At 41.0% G+C, this 10,113-nt stretch overlaps 2 non-coding genes across 2 annotated transcripts; one reads left to right on the top strand and one right to left on the bottom strand.

The window, feature by feature from the left end:
• Nucleotides 1–459: 459 nt before the first annotated feature.
• On the bottom strand, nt 460–563 carry LOC112718636 (small nucleolar RNA R71). The gene has a single exon (XR_003160968.1). It is a non-coding gene; the product is annotated as a small nucleolar RNA R71 (small nucleolar RNA).
• Nucleotides 564–8,655: 8,092 nt separating this feature from the next.
• On the top strand, nt 8,656–8,762 carry LOC112719313 (small nucleolar RNA R71). Its single transcript, XR_003161618.1, has one exon. It is a non-coding gene; the product is annotated as a small nucleolar RNA R71 (small nucleolar RNA).
• Nucleotides 8,763–10,113: the final 1,351 nt, after the last annotated feature.

The raw sequence follows: 10,113 nt of genomic DNA, 5'->3' as shown, positions 1-10,113 counted from the left end.
AAGCTAAATTACAAACAATCCAGAAACAACCTTTCAGAAATTTTCGAACAAGAGAAGGACATGGCAGCCGAAAATAATAATAATAATGCAAGGAGAATGCTTGGTGACTTCACAAAGCCAACGTCCAAGTTTGATGGAAGAAGCATCTCCATTCCTGCAATTGGAGCCAATAACTTTGAGCTTAAGCCTCAACTAGTTGCATTAATGCAACAAAACTGCAAGTTTTATGGACTTCCATCTGAAGATCCTTATCAGTTTTTAACTGAGTTCTTGCAGATCTGTGAGACTGTAAAGACGAATGGAGTTGATCCTGAAGTCTACAGACTCATGCTTTTCCCTTTTGCTGTAAGAGACAGAGCTAGAATATGGTTGGATTCACAACCTAAGGATAGCCTGGACTCCTGGGATAAGCTGGTCACTGCCTTCTTGGATAAATTCTTTCCTCCTCAAAAGCTGAGCAAGCTGAGAGTGGATGTTCAAACCTTCAAACAAAAAGATGGTGAATCCCTCTATGAAGCTTGGGAAAGATATAAGCAGTTGACCAAAAGATGTCCATCTGACATGTTTTCAGAATGGACCCTATTAGATATATTCTATTATGGTCTCTCTGAATTTTCGAAAATGTCATTGGACCATTCTGCAGGTGGATCTATTCACCTGAAGAAAACGCCTGAAGAGGCTCAAGAACTCATTGACATGGTTGCAAACAACCAGTTCATGTACACTTCTGAGAGGAATTCTGTGAATAATGGGATGCCTCAGAAGAAAGGAGTTCTTGAAATTGATGCTCTGAATGCCATATTGGCTCAGAACAAAATGTTGACTCAACAGGTCAACATAATCTATCAAAATCTGAATGGATTGCAACATGCATCCAATAGTGCTAGAGAGGTAGCTTCTGAAGAAGCTTATGATCCTGAAAACCCTGCCATGGCAGAGGTTAATTACATGGGTGAACCTTATGGAAACACCTATAATCCATTATGGAGAAATCATCCAAATTTCTCCTGGAAGGATCAACAAAAGCCTCAACAAGGCTTTAACAATGGTGGACACAATAGGCTAAGCAATAGCAAGCCATATCCATCATCTTCTCAGCAACAGACAGAGAATTCTGAACAAAACACTTCTAATTTAGCCAATATTGTCTCTGATCTGTCAAAGGCCACTTTCAGTTTCATGAATGAAACAAGATCCTCCATCAGAAATTTGGAGGCACAAGTGGGCCAGCTGAGTAAGAAAGTCATTGAAACTCCTCCCAGTATTCTCCCAAGCAATACAGAAGAAAATCCAAAAGGAGAGTGCAAGGCCATTGATGTGATCAATGTGGCCGAATGCACAAGGGAGGAGGAGGACGAAAATCCTAGTGAGGAAGACCCCCTGGGACGTCCTTCAAGCAAGAAGGAGTTTCCTATTAAGGATCCAGAGGACTCTGAGGCTCATCTAGAGACCATAGAGATTCCATTAAATCTCCTTCTGCCATTCACGAGCTCTGAAGACTATTCTTCCTCTGAAGAGGATGAAGATGTGACTGGAGAGCAAGTTGCTCAATACTTAGGAGCTATCATAAAGCTGAATGCCAAGTTATTTGGTAATGAGACTTGGGAAAGTGAACTTCCCTTGCTCATTAGTGAACTAGATGCTTGGATTCAGAAAACTCTACCTCAAAAGAAACAAGATCCTGGCAAGTTCTTAATACCTTGTACCATTGGCACCATGAGCTTTGAAAAAGCTCTATGTGATCTGGGGTCAGGGATAAATCTTATGCCACTCTTTGTAATGGAGAAGCTGGGAATCGTTGAGGTACAACCTGCCTTGTTCTCATTGCAATTGGCAGATAAGTCATTGAGACAAGCTTATGGAATAGTAGAGGACGTGCTGGTAAAGGTTGAAGGCCTTTACATCCCTACTGATTTCATAATCTTAGACACTAGGAAGGAAGAGGATGATTGCATCATCCTTGGAAGACCTTTCCTAGCCACAGCAGAAGCTGTGATAGATGTCAACAGAGGTGAGTTAGTCCTTTAATTGAATGGGGACTACCTTGTGTTTAAAGCACATGGCCATCCCTCTGTGATAGAAGAGAGTAAGCATGAAGAGCTTCTCTCAGTTCAGAGTCAAGAAGAGCCCACACAGTCAAACTCTAAGTTTGGTGTTGTGAGGCCACAACCAAACTCTAAGTTTGGTGTTAAGACCCCATATCCAAACTCTAAGTTTGGTGTTGGGACTACACTAACATTGACCTGATCACCTTGTGGCTCCATGAGAGCCACTGTCAAGCTATTGACATTAAAGAAGCGCTTATTGGGAGGCAACCCAATTTTATTTATCTAATTTTTATTTTATTGTTATTTTGTGTTTTATTAGGTACATGATCATGAGGAGTCACGAAAAAAATCAAAAAAATTAAAAACAGTGTCAAAAACAGAAGAAAAAAATTTTTCACCCTGGAGGACGCACGGGCTGGAGTTCAACGCCAGAACAAAGCACCATTCTGGCGCTGAACGCCAAAAACAAGCAACATCCTGGCGCTGAACGCCAGGAATGTGCCCAGAGAGGACAAACTGGCGCTGAACGCCAGTAACAAGCATGAAACTGGCGTTCAACGCCAGAAACATGCATTACATGGGTGTTGAACGCCCAGAACGTGCACCAATGGGCGTTTAAACGCCAGAATGATGCACGAAGGCATTTTACATGCCTATATGGTGAAGGAATGGTATTTCTTTTCACCTCAGGATCTGTGGACCCCACAGGATCCCCACCTACCTCGCCCTCTCTCTTTCCATTCATGGTCATCCCTTCTATTTTTCATTCACCACCTACATCTATCCACTCTTCCCCATACACCCCACCTACCTTTACAATTCAACTTCTCTTTCCCACCCAATCCCACCCATATAGCCGAATCCATCTCCCCTCACTCACCTCCATTCTCTTCTTCTTCGTCTTCTTCTCTTCTTTTCTTTCTTGCTCGAGGGCGAGCAATATTTTAAGTTTGGTGTGGTAAAAGCATAGCTTTTTTTTGCTTTTCCATTACCATTAATGGCACCTAAGGCCAGAGAAACCTCAAAGGGAAGACAAAAGCTTCCACCTCTGAGTCTTGGGAGATGGAAAAAAATATAAGCCGTCATAGCTCAGTGGTAGAACATATGGCTGCAAATCAAGAGATCCCTGAGATACCTCAGGGAATAAGTTATCCTCCACACAAATATTGGAAGCAACTAAGGGAAGAAACACCAAAATTACTAGGAATCATTCAACAGAAGTAAGGAAGAGACATAGAGGAGCTCAAAAAGCACCATTGGACCTTCAAGAAGGCGCCACCCTCACTCAGGTGGATTCATTCCTTGTTCTTTATTTCTTTCTATTTTCGGTTTTTAATGTTGTGTTTATCTATGTTTTGTGTCTCTACTTCATGATCATTAGTATGTAACCATGCCTTAAAGCTATGAATAAAATCCATTAATCCTTCACCTCTCTTAAATGAAAAATGTTTTAATTCAAAAGAACAAGAAGTACATAAATTTCGAATTTATCATTGAATTTAATTTAATTATATTGATGTGGTGACAATACTTTTTGTTTTCTGAATGAATGCTTGAACAGTGCATATTTTTGATCTTGTTGTTTATGAGTGTTAAAATTGTTGGCTCTTGAAAGAATGATGAACAAAGAGAAATGTTATTGGTGATCTGAAAAATCATGAATTGATTCTTGAAGCAAGAAAAAGCAGTGAAAAAGAAGAAGCATTCGAAAAAAAAAAGTGGCGAAAAAAAATTAGAAAGAAAAAGAAGGAGCAGTAGAAAAAGCCAATAGCCCTTAAAACCAAAAGGCAAGGGTAAAAAGGATCCAAGGCTTTGAGCATCAATGGATAGGAGGGCCCAAGGAAATTAATTCCAGGCCTAAGCGTCTAAATCAAGCTGTCCCTAACCATGTGCTTGTGTCATGAAGGTCCAAGTGAAAAACTTGAGACTGAGTGGTTAAAGTCGTGATCCAAAGCAAAAGAGTGTGCTTAAGAGCTCTGGACACCACTAACTGGGGACTATAGCAAAGCTAAGTCACAATCTGAAAAGGTTCACCCAGTTATGTGTCTGTGGCACTTTTGTATCCGGTGGTAATACTGGAAAACAAAGTGCTTAGGGCCACGGCCAAGACTCATAAGTAGCTGTGTTCAAGAATCAACATGCTTAACTAGGAGAGTCAATAACACTATCCTAAATTCTAAGTTCCCAGAGACGCCAATCACTCTGAACTTCAAAGGAAAAAGCGAGATGCCAAAACTGTTCAGAAGCAAAAAGCTACAAGTCCCGCTCATCTAATTAAATTAATATTCATTGATATTTTAAAATTTATAGTATATTTTCTTCTTTTTATCCTATTTGATTTTCAGTTGCTTGGGGACAAGCAACAATTTAAGTTTGGTGTTGTGATGAGCGGATATTTTATACGCTTTTTGGCATTGTTTTTAGGTAGTTTTTAGTAAGTTTAAGCTACTTTTAGGGATGTTTTCATTAGTTTTTATGTTAAATTCACATTTCTGGACTTTACTATGAGTTTGTGTGTTTTTCTGTGATTTCAGGTAAATTCTGGCTGAAATTGAGGGACTTGAGCAAAACTCTGAAAAAGGCTGACAAAAGGACTGCTGATGCTGTTGGAATCTGACCGCCCTGCACTCGAAATGGATTTTCTGGAGCTACAGAACTCCAATTGGCGCGCTCTCAACGGCGTTGGAAAGTAGACATCCAGGGCTTTCCAGAAATATATAATAGCTCATACTTTATTCGGAAATTGACGACGTAACTTGGCATTGAACGCCAAGTACATGCTGCTGTCTGGAGTTAAACGCCAGAAAAACGTCATGATCCGGAGTTGAACGCCCAAAACACGTCATAACTTGGAGTTCAACTCCAAGAGAAGCCTCAGCTCATGGATAGATCAAGCTCAGCCCAAGCATACACCAAGTGGGCCCCGGAAGTGGATTTATGCATCAATTACTTATTCATGTAAACCCTAGTAGCTAGTTTATTATAAATAGGACTTTTTATCAGTGTATTAGACATCTTGGGACGATTAGTTCTCAGATCATGGGGGCTGGCCATTCGGCCATGCCTGAACCTTTTACTTATGTATTTTCAACGGTGGAGTTTCTGCACACCATAGATTAAGGGTGTGGAGCTCTGCTGTACCTCAAGTATTAATGCAATTCTATTCTCTTTTATTCAATTCTCTCTTATTCTTATTCCAATATATTCATTCGTACCCAAGAACATGATGAATGTGATGATAAGTAACCCTCATTATCATTCTCACTTATGAACGCACGTGATTGACAACCACTTCCGTTCTACATGCAACCGAGCTTGAATGTGTATCTCTTAGATTCCCCAACAGAATCTTCGTGGTATAAGCTAGATAGATGGCGGGATTTATGAGGATCCGAAAAGTTTCACCTTGTCTGTGGTATTCCGAGTAGGATCCTGGGAATCCGGAAAGTCTCACCTTGTTTGTGGTATTCCGAGTAGGATTCCGGTAATGAATGACTGTGACGTGCTTCAAACTTGCAAGTGCTGGGCGTTAGTGACAGATGCAAAAGAATCAAGGGATTCTATTCCAGTAGGAGCGGGAACCAACCAGTGATTAGTCGTGCTGTGACAGAGCGCGTGAGCGTAGTTTTCACTGCGAGGATGGGATGTAGCCATCAACCATGGGTGATGCCTCCAGACGATTAGCCATGCGAGTGACAGCCGCAGAGGATCATTTTCCCGAGAGGATTGAAAGTAGCCACCGCTGATGGTGAACCCCTATACACAGCTTGCCATGGAAAGGAGTAAGAAGGATTGGGTTGAAGTAGTAGGAAAGCAGGCGTCCGTGAGCCATGCAGTATCTCCATATGCTTATCTGAAATTCCCACCAATGAATCTGCATAAGTGTTTCTATCCCTTTTACTTATTTTATTTATCCAATTTAATTCCATTTGACCCTATGATTCCACTCACTAACTGAGATCTACAAGATGACCATAGCTTGCTTCATACCAACAATCTCTGTGGGATCGACCCTTACTCACGTAAGGTTTATTACTTGGACGACCCAGTACACTTGCTGGTTAGTTGAACGGAGTTGTGTCCACTCGTGCCAATTTCTAAATTCCATAATTTTACAATGAGTGCAACTCAAAGAATAGTGATCACAATTTCGTCCACCAGTTGTATACTTCAGGAAAATTAATGAGTATATGTTCTAAGATGGCTACATGATCATTAAGCTCAGAAAGCCATTTTAGAGTGCCCTTGGTCACACCAAACTTAGAGATCAAGCATATGCTAACTGTTTGCTACAAGTGTCAATTTTATTCATTAAAGCTTAATTTCATGCTAAGCAACCATTAGTTATTGAAATTAAGGCAGTAAAAATAGGAATTCTAAAAGATGGGCTGCCTCCCATGGAGCACTCTTTTGTTGTCACTAGCTTTATATTGGTTTGTTGTTAAGGGGGATTGTAGTGCTTCAGGTCTTCCCCTCTCACAGTGAAGCTATCTCCACTTGATTCCTTGATGATTTCTACATGTTCTAACGAGAGAATTTTTCTGATTGTGTATACCAGAGGTAGCTGAGATGGAATGGCAGGAAGATGAGGTGGGAGTAGTAGAAAATGGGTTTATATCACCTTGTCCCCTGGGGAAAAATCCTCTGTGGGAACCTTTTTATTTTTCCACCTCTTTGGGATCTTCTTTTCCATTCTTTTCTCTCTTCTCAGTAATGTTTCAGCTAAACCTATGTCAGGAGGGTCTTGTTTTCTTGTCTCCAGTGAAGGTTGCGACCTTAACTTCTCCTTGGTTTCCTCAATCTGTAACTTCATCTTTACTTCTTCCTTCTCTTTCACGGATGACTTTAGACTCTCTGGGTATGATTCATTGGGTGCTTCTCTCATATTAGTGTCACCAGAATCAATTTTCATGCAGTTCTTTTCTTGATCTAGATCATGTGATGGTTTGTAAACATGGAAGGTGAGTTGCTCATCATGTATTCTCAATATTAACTCACCTTGCTCCACATCTATAAGTGCCCTGGCAGTGGCTAGGAATGGTCTTCCCAGGATGATCGGACGAAGGCAGCTTTCTTCCATTTTAAGAATAACAAATTCTGCAGGTAGGAAGTACTTCCCAACCTTCACCTGTATGTTTTCAACCACTCCTAGTGCTCTTTTCTGGGTTTTGTCAGCCAACTGAAAGATCACATCTGTGGGTTTCAACTCATTAATTTTCAGCTTCCTCATGAGAGATAGAGGCATTACATTGATGCTTGCTCCCAGGTCACAAAATCCTCTGTCAATCACGGTGTCTCCAATGGAACAAGGGATGTGAAAGCTCCCTGGATTCTTCTTCTTTGTAGGCAAGTCCTTCTGTATGATGGCACTACATTCTTTGTTCATCACCACTGTTTGTCCTCCTTTCAGGGTGCTCTTCTTGGTAAGCAGCTCCTTTATGCATTTAAAGTATGTGGGCATTTGTTGCAGTGTCTCAAGGAAGGGAATGTTGACATGAAGCGACTTAAATACATCTAGGAACCTCGTGTAAGTTCTCTCTTTCTCACGCCCCTGAGTCTCTAGGGGAATAGTGCTTGTGGCACATAGGGTTTAAGGACTTCTTTCTTTTTTGGTTCCTTCATCTGTTTCGAGCTAGTCATTTGTTTTGCCTCCTTTACATTTTTCCTTGACTCTCCTATATCATGCTCTGAGTGCTTGTAGCATTCCTCCTTCAGGACCTCTTCACTGCTTAGATTGATTGCCTTGCATTCTTCCTACCTTACCTTCTTGGTCTCTCCTCTTGGGTTCTTTTCAATATCACTTCGAAAGCTGTCAGTGGAGTTTGGAAATTGTTGAGATAGATATCCCACTTGGGACTCAAGCTTCTTAATGGTTTCTACCTGACTTTTTATACTACTCCTCATTTCCTCCTTGAAGGTTCTGTTATCTTGGACTTCTTTGCAATGATTTTCCAGCAAAGCTTCAATTCTAGATAGCCTATCTTCAGATGGTGAATGGGAAGTAGGATGTTGAGACTGGTTGTTTTGGGTTTGGTATGGTGGCTTGGAAGAACTATTTTGTGTGTCTTGATATGGTCTTTGGTTGGGGTGTTGGTGAGTGGAATTGTTGAATTGGTTAGAGTTGCGGGGTTTATGATCTTGGTTCTAGTTTTGTTGGTTTTCCCACCCAAAGTTTGGGTGGTTCTTCTAGCCAGGATTGTATGTTTTGGAATATGGATTATAGGCTTGTCTTAAAGAATTTCCAATGTAATTAGCTTATTCCCAGTCAACTCATTCCTCTATATTCAACTCTGCTTGTACTGATGATTGGGGGTGGATTGATGCAACTTGGTGCTCTTCCATCTTCTTGGTGAGATATGCTAATTTTTTAGCAATTATCTTGTTTTGTGCAATAATTGCATCCATGTGGTTTAACTCCATCACTCCTCTATGGTTACTTCTCTCAGAGGCATAAACATATTCATTGTTAGCCACTATTTCAATGACTTCAACGGCTTCCTCTATGGTCTTCTTCGTATTGAGAGAGCCTCCAAAAGAATGATCTAGAGCCTTTTTTGACTCATATGATAGCCCCTCATAGAAGATATGCAGTTGCACCCACTCATTGAACATATCACGGGGGTATTTCCTTGTCAAGTCTTTATACCTTTCCCATGCTTCATACAAGGTTTCACCATTCTATTGCCTGAATGTTTGAACCTCTGTTCTCAGCCTATTGACTCTTTGTGGAGGATAAAACCTTGCCAAGAATTTATTCACTACATCTTCCCAAGTTGTGAGGCTTGATGAGCGGATAATTTATACGCTTTTTGGCATTATTTTTAGGTAGTTTTTAGTACGTTCAAGCTACTTTTAGGGATGTTTTCATTAGTTTTTACGTTAAATTCATATTTATGGACTTTACTATGATTTTGTGTGTTTTTCTATAATTTCAGATAATTTCTGGCAGAAATTGAGGGACTTGAGCAAAACGCTGAAAAAGGTTGACAAAAGGACTGCTGATGTTGTTGGAATCTGACCTCCCTGCACTCAAAATGGATTTTTCTAGAGCTAAAGAACTTCAAATGGCGCGCTCTCAATGGAGTTGAAAAGTAGACATCCAGAGCTTTCCAGCAAAATATAATAGTCCACACTTTATTCGGTAATTGACGACGTAAAGTGGCGCTCAACGCCAAGTACATGCTGTTGTCTGGAGTCAAACGCCAGAAACATGTCACGACCTGGAGTTGAACGCCAGAAACACGCTATAACTCGGCGTTCAACTCCAAAAGAAGCCTCAGCTCATGGATAGATCAAGCTCAGCCCAAACACACACCAAGTGGGCCCCGGAAGTGGATTTATGCATCAATTACTTACTCATGTAAACCCTAGTAGCTAGTTTATTATAAATAGAACGTTTTACTAGTGTATTAGGCATCTTGGGACGATTAGTTCTCAGATCATGGGGTCTGGCCATTCGGCCATGCCTGGACCTCTCACTTATATATTTTCAACGGTGGAGTTTCTACACACCTTAGATTAAGGGTGTGGAGCTCTGCTGTACCTCAAGTTTCAATACAATTACTACTACTTTCTATTCAATTCTCTTTATTCCTATTCTAAGATATTCGTTGCACTTCAACTTGATGAATGTGATGATCCGTGACACTCATCATCATTCTCACCTATGAACGCGTGTGACTGACAACCACTTCCGTTCTACCTTAGGCCGGACGCATATCTCGTAGATTCCCCAACAGAATCTTCATGGTATAAGCTAGATAGATGGCGGCATTCATGGGAATCCGAAAGTCTAACCTTGTCTGTGGTATTCCGAGTAGGATTCCGGGAATCTGGAAAGTCTAACCTTGTCTGTGGTATTCCGAGTAGGATTCCGGTATTGAATGGCTGTGACGAGCTTCAAACTCCTGAAGGCTGGGCGTTAGTGACAGACGCAAAAGAATCGAGGGATTCTATTCCAACCTGATTGAGAACTGATAGATGATTAGCCGTGCTGTGACAGAGCATAAGACCATTTTCACTGAGAGGATGTGATGTAGCCATTGACAACGGTGATGCCCTACAT

The sequence above is a fragment of the Arachis hypogaea genome, chromosome 10, assembly GCF_003086295.3.
Source record: "Arachis hypogaea cultivar Tifrunner chromosome 10, arahy.Tifrunner.gnm2.J5K5, whole genome shotgun sequence".
NCBI lineage: Eukaryota > Viridiplantae > Streptophyta > Magnoliopsida > Fabales > Fabaceae > Arachis > Arachis hypogaea.
Note: the sequence above shows the minus strand (reverse complement) of the source record. Positions and strands in the feature narration are given on the sequence as shown.